The 13817-nt window shown below is 41.0% G+C and overlaps 1 protein-coding gene across 4 annotated transcripts in view; it reads right to left on the reverse strand.

Annotated features, from left to right (window-relative positions):
- Window positions 1-13817, reverse strand: part of LOC103617763 (BMP/retinoic acid-inducible neural-specific protein 3) — a 209491-nt gene that overhangs the window by 192329 nt on the left and 3345 nt on the right. The window contains exon 2 of one of the 4 annotated variants that reach the window (XM_017737450.1): window positions 4431-4605. The exons of 2 other annotated variants lie outside the window; for them this stretch is intronic. The gene's annotated coding sequence lies outside the window, so the exon portion shown is untranslated. Of the gene's footprint in view, window positions 1-4430; window positions 4606-13466; window positions 13796-13817 lie in introns of those variants that run through there. One more of the 4 variants, XM_017737449.1, reaches the window with a different exon arrangement.

A 13817-nucleotide genomic window follows, 5' to 3' on the forward strand; every position in this document is an offset into this window, starting at 1 on the left:
ATGTAGGAACTCAGTGAAGACAAGCCACAGTTTCCCTCTGTACCTCAGCCCCACACCTGTGGAATGGGCTAATGTTTCTAATATCCTGTAGAGATTTCATTAAAACATCTATGCAAGACCATGAGGTTCCCAGAGATAACAAAGTTCATGTAGATTCCTAAATATATACAAGCAATCAGTTCCAGTTTTCAGTCTAAGGTGAAACAGCACAGAATGAATTAAAACATATGAATGTGAGAGCTTTAATTTTTCTAGCTGATGAGTTTACAGGGAACAAAATGTTGGATCCACATTCACTCAAATCAGCACTCATCACGACATTTTTACCATGTCCTTTGCAATGATTCTTGGAACTTGGTGGGAGATTTTTCCTTCCCATGAGTAATTTGGTCTGTAAGTGCGCCCTACAAGAAGGATACTTCCAAGAGAACAGTCCTGCAACTGCACACCCAGCACCCCTGTCCTTTATAATGAAAATTGTGTCACTGAATGAATATGCTCTGTGCATGTATGTGAGACATTAATACTGTCAAGGGTCTGCAGGAAGCTGACTGCCCCCAGAAGAGCGCAGAGGTTCTTGTGAACCAACAGGAATTTGCAGTCTAAGAATATAATAATCTGTCTACACAACCAGATAAATACTCAGGCTTTATGTGGTGTAATTGTTTGTAACATGGTTTGGACGTGATTGTGCAAACAGTAAATGTATAAAGAACGACCCTGCTCATATTTAATGCTGAGCCTGTACCAAGACACTGAGTTGTAACCATAAACAGTTACAGCCATGCAGTAGTTTCTGACCATAAAACACAGATTGCATTAATTTTATAAATCCTTTCAAAATGAGATTCCAGGAGTCTACAACGGAGAACTCTCAAACTTTTATTTCTACTCCCAAGCCATCACTACCATGCAAAAAAAGTCTGCATATTTGTGTTTACTCTATGAAGTTTGAGCATCATCTTCCTAGACTGGTGGATTCTTTTTTTCCTTCACAGGTTGAAATTCATGTATTTGAGGTTACACTGCTGCATAACCTTCCTCCCACTGTGTGAGAAAGTCTGCACAGATCTGAAGCAAAACTGAAATGCCTTAGATTGCTCTACTGGCCCATAAAAGCCACAATGATCATTTGGTTGCCATTTCCTGCTAGAAACTACCTCAGTGTAAATGAAGAAAACATTCCAGTCACTTCCAGATGGGCCAGACCAGCCTCTGCATCACAGCAGAGCAAAAATCCACAAATGCTTTTGTCTCTTCTTATCATTAATGGGGGGACAATATATTGCACAGCATATTCATTCCCTTCCATCATCCTTAGCATAGACAGGGAAGATCCTGGGCATAATTTTCTGACATTATGTGGAAGTTACAGAAAGTGAGTGTAATGAGAATTTCAATTTTCATACCTACTGCTGTTATAAAATTTCTAACTTTTCTTTTGAAAAATTTGCTTAATTGATTAAATGAGAAGGGATAGGAGTTTGCTTTTTCAGGTACTTGTTAACACTTAAGTGTTTCAGGCTGTTAAACTGCAATGGTGACTAATTGAGTCCCTTTTGAATTCAAAATGATAATATTAGGATTGCAAAGTGAATTACTGTGTATATGTAGCATCTTCCTAAAACTAGACTAAACGAGCAGTTGAAAAGGAATAGTGAAGAGCCAGGAATTTATTTTTGGCTTAATGCTGCACCTCATAGTGTGTCATAAATTAACCACTGGCAAAACACCTGCAGAGAACCTGTGAGGGTACAGAAGAAAATAATCTTCTTTTAAAGATCTCCTTGTTTTAAAGATCTATGGAGGTATCTTCCTGTAAATATACAGGAGAGAAATAAGGAGAGAAAAATCACATGTGTATTTGTAACTGGTACTTATCCACTTATCTCTGTTGTCCAGTCGTTGCAAAATCATTCTGCATTGCATTAATTCTCATAACACCCCTGAGAGGGAAACTTTAACAAACAAGGGACAGAAGCCTGAAAAAAAAACTAGTGCTAAGGGAGGGGTTAAGCTGTTTAGAGGCATCTAAATGTGTGTTTCCTATTAAAAGATAATTTAGAAAATTCTAGCCAAAGGATTTTTGCAAAGCTTACAGTATCAGAAATACCTTAAAATCTTGAATATTCAAATTCTCTAATGAATGCAAATGCCCTGAAAACATTTTCTAAAGACTGTTACAGACGTAGGGAACATACAAGGTTTGCAGTTGCAATTCCAGAGAAGAACAATCTGTATTAAATTTGTGGTAGACAAAGGGTGGGGCTTGGCCACTAAAACACCTGTTAGGTAACAGAGCTGGTGGATTTTCAAGTAGAGGAGACCTTATACAGAGAGCAAATAATGCAATATTTATGCTGTGATTAAAACTGTTGTGTCAACAACTGTCCCTTTGAGATGCTGGCTTAAAGGACAATTCTCAGGTGCAGATGCTCTGCACAACTATTTTCTGTTATCCCCATGGTTTCACCCAGCTACCATTTGCAAATGCTGTGAAGCTTTTTGGTCCTTCTTCTAAATTCTGAGGTTAAAGTGGGTTGGAGAAGCATAACAGGCTAAATTCTTCTTTGTTAGAAACCTATTGTCTCCTCACTGGCATTAGTGAATTTGACTCAGCATCTTCTGGGAATACCATAGCTAAGTCCTACCTCTCATGAACATGTAAAGCTTCTGGAGCCTGGCAAAATCCATGTATTTATGTCACGTGAGAACACAGAGCTGGCAAGAGCAGTGCAAACGTTGTGGCCACTGGGACAAATTTCATCAAGATTCAGCTGCAAACAAGAGAACAGGGCATCTGTGGTCTTTTTGTTGTCATGGTATTTCAGGGCAGAACGCACCAAATTCAGTCTTTCTTTTGTAGGTAATTTTTTAAAAGATTAAAATTGTATATAATTACATTGGGTAGTTTATGACGTCACTAAGATACTAAGCTAAAAGAGTGCAGGTTGAAATGTCTGCTTGATTTGCAGGTTGAGCTCTCTTGCTTGCAGAACATTAATTAATAAACAATGTATACCAAGATACACAGAATAATGTAGAGCCAGCCCAGATGTGTGCACAGCAATGCTCAAGGAAAAAAAAAAAAAAATCAGTAATTTTAAATCCTTTCTAAAATGGAAATTGTGGGAAAAAAATTTCTCAGGGAAAAGAAAAAAAAAGTGATCTATTGTTACCTCAGTGCATGTAATCTTTTATTTCCCAAGAGGTGAGAGTCAAGTATAATACAGATGTGTTAATATACAGTAAAGATATAGCTTCGAAATTGGTCATTACTGGTTCAGTAGTGGAGCAACCTTTTACATAAGGGTCAATGAAGTTGATGTTAGGCATCACCAGCAACTTTTTTTGGGCCACATCTACCTGCAGTTCTCAAGAATCAAAATAAAATAACTGCACAAATTTACGGGCATTTTCAATAAGATTGGGTTCGGGTTTGGTTTTTTTTAATATTTCTCTCTACCCTGCAATCTGAGAGATGTATCTGAGGCCTTGGTCTGAGATCCCACAGAGATCCCCTTCTGTCAGTGAAAATGAAGAAGACCAGGGTCTCTCTGAAGTCCTTTGGTTTTTATGTTCACTTGAATTCCAAGAAAACGCTGATACGTCCCAGCTCTCCGTGGAAATTGAGAATCCTCTATGCTGAAGTGGGGTTCTCCTGGCTGTAACTTCCCATAATGATGAAATAAAAATTTAAGACTGTTATTCTCAGATATTTCCTCTCAAAGGAAAGTAATAAATAATTTTTTTATAACCTTTAGAAAATTAACGTATCTAAGATGGTGCTTTTTTTCTGCAAAACACAAAGTTTGGCTTTCTTTGAACTAATCAAAATATTAACTATTACTTACATATCCTTTAAAAATAAACAAAAAAAAAAGACAAAATCTGGTGACAGATGGAGAGGAATATATCCAATTCTGTTTGTAGGCAGTTGGATTTCAGTCAGGTCATAATTTTACTGTTTATGAGGGTTTTGGTACTCCATGCCTCCATTCCTCACAAGCCTTAGGGATTTCAAAGTTACTACTTTTGATCAAGTACAATACATGGTGTAGCAGAGTATTCCTCATATTTCTTTTAGACTGCACATCATGGAAAAGAGGAATGGAGCAAACTCTTTGTTTCCTAGCTATTACACAAAATTCTCAGGAACGCTGCAACTTTGAATCAATGGCAAGGAGCAACATTTTATTCACTGCAGCTGGATGGGAAACGGTGAAGCTCAGAGAATGCAAGATAAGTCCAGACCATTTTTTTTCAAAGGTATTTTGACACTGAAAAATGGAAAGACATTTTGCATAAAGAATAAAGCACTAGTCTGTGTCTCAGAGATTGCTCTTATCTGCCACAAGACCCTGGGTTTATCACTTCATGTGTCTCTGCTTTCACTCCCCCATCTGAAGTGTGATGATCGTATTGCCCACCTTTGCAGAGCACCGCAGGACCTACTGCGTTATCATCAGTGGTTCTTATTCTTTTTTCAAGAAGCAATTTTTCTCATGCTAACAATTTTAAATGAGTGAGACCCGAGGAGGCTTCTGCCCATGGAATCCTCACACAGCCCAGTGTAAATGAAACAGCCGCGGAGCTGATGATGTGCTGTGGAAGAAAAGAGCAGAAAGTGCTGCAATCAGTATCAGCTACGGAGGAGGAGGGTAGAGCAGAGAGCCAAAAGGATCTCAGTCGTGCTCTGCTCTGGGCTTAGCCGCCACGTAGGTTCTGTTCTTCAAAGGAGGATACTCAAATCCATGAGAAAACATCTCCCAAGCTGAACTTCCTGAAGGACAGCAAAAGGACTTGTGAGCTGAGGTGGGCTGCTCTGTCCTGTGGTCATAGTCAGCTGCCAGTTTGAAGTCCCACCAGATGTCTGGGGCAGGAACAAGAGACCCAACAGGTGCCTTTGGTAGAACAAAGAAACAGAAGAGGCATTTGGGGCACTGGAATCACCGAACCATAGAGCCACAAGTGTTTGGGCTGGAAGGGATGTTAAAGCTCAGCTCCTTCCAATGCCAGCTGGCCCAGGTTGCTGAGAAGGACCAGGGTGGAGGATGGTGAGCTCTCCCTGCCATCAGATCTGACACACGTGAGCTGCAGGGGACGGCGTGTGACACTGTGGAAAAATTAGAAGGCACCTGGATAGACAAGCCATGTTTGTCAACATGATTTTCTGGAGGGGGATTGGATCAGCTTGTTCTCTGGTATTCATTCTGAGCTACAATAATCCAAAAAGAAATCTGAAAGGAGAAATTAATTCTATGTCTAACAAGCTTAGGAGAGTTTTACATTCCAGGCTTAAGATTAAGTGTGGTCTTCACAGCAGGTCCTGGTAGCAGTTTTTACTACATGTACTCTAAATCAGCATCTTTTCTTTATTCGAATAGAGCTTCATCCACTGCCAGATTTCAGCTTTCTTCTCCCCTCTCGAAGACAAGCACAAGACCCCTGTAACTATGTCCTCAACAGCTGAAATAAACAACAAATAAGAGTCTGATTTTTAATTTTTTTTTTTTTTAAATCCTGCTACTTTTTTCCTCATCCTGCTATTTTTTCCTCATCCCTGTCTTCAGAGAAAAGAACAGAAAATGCATGCACAGAAAGAGAGAATATATGTCAGCCTGACCTCTGCAGCTGTCTCGGGTCTGTCTGTGAGGGCTGGTTGATGAGTGCTGCAGCTCTTGCCCACAGAGCGTGCCTCGGTATTTGCTCTGTCCCTGCAGAATTTCACTCCTGCAAGTGCCTGTGAGCCTTCAGCTGATGTCCCCATGTGCTTTCTGCTGCTTCCCAGTGCAGCAAGTGCCAGCCTCCTCAGCCTGAGAAGTATGTGCTGGCTGCCAGGCGTACCAAGGTAACTGTTTCAATGTCTGATATTTGTAAAAGACCTCATTTTTCCCTTTGCTGCCCAAATCATGATGTATAAATTCCATCAGGCACTTTCTATATCTGTTACTCTAAGTTCATCCTCCTGTGCAAATGGATCCTTATGTGTTTTAGCTGATGATGTAAAGCAGCATCCCCAAATTGTCATTGCAGTCTTTCAGCCTTAATGAGTGAATCTGTTTCTGCAAGGAGCCCGCTGAGGAGAAGATATTACCTGTCAAGGCTCTGAGAGCACAAAAAAGGCCTCAATATCCTTGACCAGCCTTATCTGGGTCTCCTGCTCTCTCTGGGGGCTGACCAGGGGCTCCAGGACCTCCAGTCCCAGCTTGCGTGGTGGTGGTGGGGCTGTGTAGGTGAAAAACTGAAAGGGAGAAATTATTGAGCCACAGAAAGATTTGGGTTGGAAGGGACCTTAAAGCCCACCCAGTGCCACCCCTGCCACGGGCAGGGACACCTTCCACTAGCCCAGGCTGCTCCAAGCCCTGTCCAACCTGGCCTTGGACACTGCCAGGGATCCAGGGGCAGCCACAGCTTCTCTGGGCACCCTGTGCCAGGGCCTCCCCACCCTCACAGGGTGGGATTTCTTCTCAATGTTCAATCTAAATCTCTAAATTGACTCTCTTTCAGTTTAAAGCCATTCCCCATTTTCCTTTCTCTCCATGATCTTGTAAACACCCAAGTCCTCAAGTGTCTCAAGTTCCTCATCTTTAAATGTGGGCTAGCACCAAAATTCTTGGTAAATGACAGGTATCAGTCACAGGAGGAGCTAAAAGGAAGCTGATTTCTGGAATGGATGAGCAGGACCCTGGGTGAGCCCTGGGGTTCAACTGACCAACAGCCAGGATGCCACAAAGGCACAGAAAACCTGCTGCTCTGAGAGCTGGAAGTCTGCTCCAGGCTGGATGACTGCACTTTTCCAATCACAGCAGTCCATAGAGGATGAAACCTTCACCTTTGCAAGTCCACAAGTGCACATGGACAAAATCTCTATGCATGAAAACTCAGCATGACATTTCAGTCTTAAGTCACCCTTCCACTACACAAGTTATGCTAAACATTCTCCCAAACTGTCCAAAAATTTTCAGCTAAAACATCTGATGGTGTGAAAAGTGTTAGAAGGGAAACAGAACAAGCTCTCTCAGAACAAGTTTGGGAGTGGCTCTATGGAAAAGTAACAGCTTTAGGAGAGGCTCTGGTCCAGCATTTCCTCAGGCACAGAATGACATGTATTGCTGTGACATACAATTTTTTCATACTGGAGCATTCAAGTTTGAAGAAAATCTCAACAGGAGACACACATTTAGAAACCTTCATTCCATCTTACTGGATTTCTTTTTTAAACTGAATGCTTAACTTCTAATCATCCAGTATTCTCTACTCTGATGTTCTCGTTGAGTGTGTTTTAATGGCAATCGAGTTGCTTCTCAGGATCTGTAAAGACTACACCCTAAAATTAAGTAATAAATGAGCACTGAACAGTCATGACACACTAGTGCCAGCATATCTCCTTTTCACTCATAACTCTTAGTCCCCAGACAAGATTTCTGACCCAATTTGACAGCTAAGTATCAGCAGGATACGAAGAGACTAAGACACATGTAAATAAGCTGTACCCAGTAAATCATTCCAGAGTAACAAACAGCCCTTTCCTCTTTTAATTCATCCTTGTAGTGGTTTTGAAACCCAGGGCTCTTACAGCTGCTGCCATCCAGAGCAGGAGGAAGCAGCTATTTACACACTGTACACCAAAGCTTTGGTTCTAGAGGCTTTCGAGCCCGAGGACAAATCCAAATATAACTGATGAGTGCAGAAGGGCTAAAATGGGATGGAGTGGGAGGAAACTTTGCTCGCCAACAGATTGTTGAACTGAAGAAGATTCAGGTTACAGAGAGGAAGGAGAGTACTTGGAGCTGAGCTACCTTAAAGCACAACTTTGATTTTACTGTATAAGCCCTGCCAAGTCCCTTAACCTTCTGTAATGACAGTTTCTGTTGTGAAGCCTGAACAGCCAATGCTTATAGAAAGCTTTCAAATTATTGGATGGCAAAAAATGTTATAAAATAAAAAGGAAGTTGATTATTCCACAAACAGAGCGGCTGACTATTTTTGTTGCTGCTTAAAATTTCTGTTCCTGGAGATTTTGCAACAAATGCTCAGAAAAAGAATGGAGAGGAAAGGAATTGTCAGTCTCAGGCAAAAATAGAAGTTTCTTTGAAGCTGTTGGAGTGCTAATATTGTTCATGCAATGATGAAGGGGGAAAGTGACGGTGTGTAGCAGTTCTCTGGACTTAAGAAGAGGGCCAAAATAGCAATGAACTGTACTGATTGCAACGGGGACACATTTACAAAATCCAGCCTAGTTTCACATACTTCCATCCCCTCAGATATTACCTGACCTAATCCACAAATAATGTGGCTGGGGATTCTTTTATTTCTAAGAATGAATTTCTCAGTTTGGAGGCTCTGACTCAGGCATGGGATGTAGCCCTTTAATTTTAGCTAAGGCTGCAGCTGATCGAGGATTTACACTCTTCTTGGTTTTATTTTCCACGTGGAAATTAGTGGTTACAACTCAGACCAGTAGTTAAGAATAACATCCATAAAGATCTAACATCATGAAATTTTTCTTTCAATGCACTTTTCTGGATGCATTGCAAGAAGAATGGATTATTTTATATATTTTATTTCTTAACAGTGATATGTAATAGAATGGTAATGTTTTTATTTTGCCCTTCTATTATGCCTTTCAGAGGAAAGTACTCCAGATCTCATAGCATATTTTACAGCTGATTTCACAGATGGTGTAGATGGTTTTCAGCTGATATAAATGGGTGGTTAAAACTCCCTTCAGGTTCCTCATCTTCAACCTATTTATTCCAGCAGGAAAAAAACAACAAATTTACACCACCTGTTGTGCCAGCTCCCAAGGCAGGACTCGTGGAAGCTTCAAGAGACCATGGTTCTACAGCTGATCCTGCTCAAAACTGTTGCATGATTTCTCCACGGTCCCTTTCCCGCAGCATTCCAAGCCTGTAGCCACTGCATGGGCAGTAGCCAGATCCTCTTAAATGTTCATGTTACAGCTATTAATTTTTTATAGCAAGAGTAGGGACTTTATGGCTGACTGAGCAAAGATTCAAGCTCCAACAAGCCAGTGTGGGTCTAATTGCAGCTCAGGATGGATAAAGCTTGATTGTACAAGTAATAATTATGTTATGTGTACTGGGCAGCCTGCTATCTTACATAAATCTAACACCAGCGCTGCCTTGCAAGACTTGATTTTAGACAAGATTAGAAGAAATTGCAAAATTAGAGGGAAAAAAAAAAGTCTGTCTGCTAAAAGATGTATTTCTTACGAACACCATGCTACAAGAGGTGAAAGTCTGAGTTTGCATCAGGAATTGCTATCTCTCCACTGTTTTAATTTAGGTATGAGCCAGTCTAAAGCCACCTTAGTACAAAATGATCACTATTTCTTGCTGTAGCTCATAGCAAAACACGTTCTTATTCCGCAGAAATTTGTTCAGCTAATGTTGAGGAGCTTTAAACTTTCAGCAATACCTTTGCAGTGCTGAATGAGAGACACACAACAGTTTATGAGGAATTACAGACCACTGCAGTCTTTTTGAGTATGAGGATCATCAGTTTTCTTTATTATAACCTCTTTTTTTCCAGAAAGACTGAGAAAACATTCTAGACTTGGCCCAGCCAAGACAAGCCAGTATGAAGAAGTTAAGCTGGTTTATAAATAAGAGTACTTTTCAAAAAAAAAAGCCACTACCATCTCTTCAACTAATGTTAATCAATCTAATAAACTCAAGCTAACAGAGAGCTTAAAGGGTGCTTAGGTAGTTACTAAAGCTTCTACTTTTTAAGCCAATGAGTCAGATTTGCATCCCACAGGAGCAGCGACTTAAGAAGAGAACATCACCAACTAATGGCTCTCTGTGAAATAAATCCACAGTCCCCAGAGGCTGGCAGCAGGATGAGTCTTGACCTGCATAAACGTTCCTGCTTTATCTAAACAAGCATCTTCCTTAGAAATGTTGGTACAGACCTAAAGGAATAAGGGGATTAATCCAAGAAATGCTGGGCAGCTACACATCCTGGAGAAGAAGAGGTCTGTATCTTCTCTGCCCTAAAATACAGCAATTTTAGCCTTTAGGGCAGCACATTAAGCACAAACCATAGAGAATTATTCAATATCAAAATTGTTGTAACCTATATGTGTTTCTCTCTGTCCAGCAAATTGTCAATGAATAGGGATCAATAATGTTTTAGGTGAAAAACAGTGAAATAAAAATATCCACTTGGGCTGCCACCTCCATCCATGATAGCATTTTTCAGCATTTAGCAGTGCTTTTCACCAGCGATGGTAAGCCTCCTTAGAAACAGATTTCAAATAAAGGAAAAAAAGAAAAAAAAAAAGGTATTAAAAAGTAACATTTCTAATGGATTTTAATAATCCCGTTTGACTTCAGAGTGGTCATCCATGTTCACTTAACCAGGTGGTTTTGTTACTTCCAGTGGATTTGTAAGTACTGAAAGAGCTAAATTAGCTCTACAGAATTCTCAGTAGTCATGAATAATATGGGATTAACGGTATAGAGCAGTGCTCTGATTCCCCAGATCTACATCCTTTACTTGCCAATGTACAATAACTGCCTTACAAACCACTTTCCTCGTTAATTGAGTGCTGCTGGATGTGGCACTGAAGGTGTTACTGCAAGTGAGCAGAATTCTTCCCCATTAACGTAACTGTTAGAATAAAGGTGTCTGACACACGAGCCTTACGCTCTCACCTCATTATAAGAGAAACCACTACAGTCTAATAGTCTTAATTTAGCTAACAAAATATATTGCTTGGTCAATCTTCTCCTGAAGGTGGAACAAAATCCGTGGCCTTTGTGAGAGGCTCATTAGTTGAAGTTGAAAAGCTCTGGTGTGGCAGTGTCCTCCTTCCCTCTCGTCAGCGCGTTATTCTGTGGCACACAGAGCAGGGGCAGACTTTCAGTGGGAGATGGGAAATAGACTGGGCTAAATAATCGTTCCTGTGGTGTGAGCCAGGGCAAAAAAAGGGATTATACAGACCGTGGATGTGGAGGGATGTGCAGTGCATATCGTGCATATTTATGTCTGTGTATGCATATGTATATATAAACTGGATCTGTGTATGCACACAAACTGGGGTACATATACATTATTAACTTCAAAGCTAGAAGACCAAATTATTCACATTGCAGTTTTCAGCAGGGTGATGACCTGAGTCACAAGGTGCTGATTACCTGCAGCTCAGTGGGGATCTCTCAGTGTCCCTCAACTTCATACAGAAAAATGTTACTTTATCAATTATGAAAAAGCACTGAGGCCTAGACCAATGTAAGATCAGGTTACAAATTCTTCAGCTCTTTAGTATTTTAATACAATTTGACTCAAGGTGTGCAAAGCCTCCCACTGCTCAGTGTGCAGCATGTAACTCCATGATGCTCACTTTTTTTCCTTCTAAATCTGAAGTTCACTTTGCGCTCCAAAACATTGTTTTGGAAACTGATCTTGCTTTTATTGAAATTAATAGGGATGTCCTGATCTCCTTCAACTGTCCAAGATCAGGCCCTCACTGAACACACATATATTGAGCAAAAAGGAAATCAATGTTATGAAGAGAATGGGGTTGCAAATTTGTTTTTAAAAAATGTTCTCTTATGATGGTACGGGATGAGATCAAGAAGAAGTTAGACACCTTCCCCATGGCACAACTGGCTGTAATCTACTACCTGCAGCTCTAACAGGACAGTGGTTTCAGCACAACCTTTCTCAAAGAGCACCTGGGCTCTGTTTGTCAAAGTGTCTTTCTGGTATTCTTGCTCCCATACGAGATTACGAGTGCTTCAGGAGAGTAAAAACAAATGTCTACCTCTGGTTCTGAGGAGAGGTGAAGCTTTGGGAGGATTAAGAACGGGCTGCATGAGGTATGCCTGAGAGCTAGAAAATAACGTTTCCAGAAACTATCACCTAATACTTCCCACCACTCTTTTTCTTCTGAGGAAAACTTAGGCGAGTAGTTTGATCATCCAATTTTCCATTTAGATTTTCAAGAACTGCTGAAGAAGCAAGCATGCTGGTAAAAAGACCTTCCTTTTGTTTTCAATGGTTGTTGCATCTCAAGCAAGAAATTACTTAGACTGATCACAATCAGATATGATTGCTCGATTTTGAGTTAATACAAATGAAGTAAAAACACTTTACTCCCATAAATCATTGCCTGGGACTGAGAGGAATGAAAAGTCACAGCAATCTATGTGACTAAAAAGTTAATTTTAGGACATGTTGGTGTAAACAATGAATTGACTTCTGTAATTAATTCTTCACGGAGGCATTCGGAGAGTTGTAGGAAAAAATAGGAAAGGATAAGTGGGGATGATTACATCACTTGAATATTCTCAAGTTGTTTTGTTGGCTTGTTGTACAAATGCTGCCTTCTGCACTGAGCTCTGTAAAAACATTCAGCTGCTTGTTTTCATGTTTCTTAGTTAACGTTTTCACTCACAGGGTTTCAGCATTTCGTGAACAAGCACCCCAAACACGACTCCGGTGAACTCAGCGTCTGTTGGGGAGGTTTGCTCTCACTGGAGGTGGATCAGCTTACAGAAAATATCACAGATCTCTTTTTTTCATTCCTCCCCTGCTTAAATCATGTACATGCCTTAGAGAGAAAAATGGTTGGAGGCCAGAATTTGTGGGTAGTTTCTTGATGGAACTCTGCTGATTAGCACTGCAACAGCATCTGAGACCGAGGGTCTGTTGCTATGCTCGGGTACAGAAAGGAAGAGATCCAGTCAAATGTTTCTGCTCCCAAAGCTGGTCTTATGGCAAAGCTGATGGAGCACCTATTTAAAATGAGTAACTCCTCACAGGGATGGAGTTGAGCAATGACAGCAGTCTGTAAAGTCTGATATCTAAACGGATTGCTCCTCTGAAGTTATTTCTTATATCTTGTAAATGTAAGCAGGGCCACTCTAGCTTTGTCTCTGTACACTTAATGTGTCAGAGTCACTCATCTCTGAACATACAGACTCTGTAAGGTTCTGACTTCACTTCTTTTTATAGCATTCTTTTGTGATGTTGTATTTAAATAAAGTTAGGCATGGGGTTTTTCCTAGGAAAGAAGTTATTTTTGCTTTTTTTCTGTCAGACTTGCTTGTCAGATACATGCCTCTGAATTACTCTCCACATTTTTTCAAAAGCAGGTCTATCTCACACTAGCCTTCATTTCATACGGATCCATAACTGATTTTGGTGCTACAACAGAACATCCTTCACTTATCACATACATCTCATTTTTTCTGCCAGTCATGAATTCACTTTACTTCACATGCATTCACTTGCTTAATCTCTACATGAAATCGTTACAACTCGAAGCTGACGTAGTCTCCCAAAACGACTCCCGAACAGTAAATCATGCCACATTCCACTTTCTTCCCGCTCTGCGCTACACAATTTAGCACTAAATGAAAGCTACACAGAAAACGCACTTGAATCCGGCAGTGAATCACAACACAGACTGTTGGTAACAAAGCCCTTACCTTTTTAAATGCATGATGGTCTCTAAGTAGCACAGAAACCGTAGCCCAAAAAGCAGGTCTGCCTGGTGATGGACGGGGACAGTTTAGACCCTATTTTCCTCACCTCCCTCCTTACAGCATGCTACATCTAGTTCACTGCTGTCTCTAGGATTGGCTGGTGCATCTCAGAGGCGCACACAGGACTCCAGCCTGGAGCACCCTGCAGCCCTGCGTTAACTCTTTGCGGTGAAGCCTCTGCTCCCTCTGCGGGCGGCCCCGCACGGACTGGCGGCTGCGGGGCACGCACCGCTCCCTGGCGGGGAGGGGGGGAGGAGGGGGGGCGTGTTTTCTCCTTCCCCCACAAAACGAGCT

This window comes from Corvus brachyrhynchos, unplaced genomic scaffold (genome assembly GCF_000691975.1).
Source record: "Corvus brachyrhynchos isolate BGI_N302 unplaced genomic scaffold, ASM69197v1 scaffold466, whole genome shotgun sequence".
Taxonomy (NCBI): Eukaryota; Metazoa; Chordata; class Aves; order Passeriformes; family Corvidae; genus Corvus; species Corvus brachyrhynchos.